The sequence below is a fragment of the Hipposideros armiger genome, unplaced genomic scaffold (assembly GCF_001890085.2).
Source record: "Hipposideros armiger isolate ML-2016 unplaced genomic scaffold, ASM189008v1 scaffold_1264, whole genome shotgun sequence".
Classification (NCBI taxonomy): Eukaryota; Metazoa; Chordata; class Mammalia; order Chiroptera; family Hipposideridae; genus Hipposideros; species Hipposideros armiger.
Genome location: NW_017732614.1, coordinates 260,786 through 262,079, shown reverse-complemented (window position 1 = coordinate 262,079; position 1,294 = coordinate 260,786).

Below are 1,294 nucleotides of genomic sequence, written 5' to 3'. Positions count from 1 at the left end.
CTAAGAAGGCTGGAAATTTTGAGTGAGCTCAGAACAATAAGTCCAAGCTATGATACAAGCTTCACTGCCACTCAGCACACAAGACTCAGATGGCTCAGTGGTAATAAAGCTGCCTATTATGGTAATAAAGATGCTTTCTGGGGTCCCTGGCAAACCTCAATAGGAGAATCTCAGCACAGAGCCCTCTGGTTTTAAAGCAAGGCCATACCTTCTACAGTAGAGACTGAGCCACTCACCATGGCACATGCACTTATGCACCCAGGTCTTCCCAACATGGGCTGGATTATATGAAAGCCACCAAATTTTGTGATCTGCACGTTGATTGCACAGATCCAATCAACCATGTAATGAAAATAGTATATTGGGAGTCAGGCCTCAACGGGCCTAGAGGACACAAGTAAATTTTGTGAATATGCAACCATGATCCCTCTATCAGTTACCCCTAGTGTACCAGTGTACCAAAGGCTCTCTCTCAACACACAGTTATGTCCTACATCCTCCTCCTCACCTAATGTGAGACAAAAGGGCCTGCTGCCTCACTACAGCTCCACAGGTGGATGTCCCTAAGGGACAAAGAATAGGGACAATGATGTTTGGCAGAGCTTTGATCAATATACACATATAGAGCTGCCCACGTTTTATGGAGGGAGAAGTGGTCTGAGGTAGGGTATATAGGGACTCCAGTGCAGTGGTTTACTGTTACCAAGAGGTAATAGTAGCATTGGCTCCTCAGCATCACTGCCAATAATGCACTTGCAAACTTTGTACTCTCTTTCTCTGGAGTCTTAGGCTCTGTTGGATTTGAGGGCCTAAGTCTGAAGGGGTGGCAATACAAAGGAATACTTCCACTGGGAAATATTGCAAGTACTCTATTAATCCTGAAGCTATCATTCCTCATGCCAATGGACCATCTGGCAAAGAATGCAGATATTCTACTGATGGCAACATTTGAACCTGATTCTCTTGAGGAATTAGAGGTGCTACCAAATAGAGATAAAGAGGACTATATCTGCAACTTGGAACATTCACCAGAGTCCTTTGTGGTGCTTCCATGCCTGGGGATAACAGCTAACTGGCAATTAGAACAGCCTTATAAGGGACAAAGTAACCAAATACTCAGACCCTCAACCCAACCAGGCAAGCATCCTAGACCAGCTTAAGCGTTGGCTGAGGGCTATGAAAATCTTGCATTGGTGGTGAGAAACGGAGTAGATGAAAATCAATTACAGCCTGAGGAGGAGCTGAAACAACAGAGATTGTCAGTACCTGGTACTAGTAACTAACCTGAGCATCT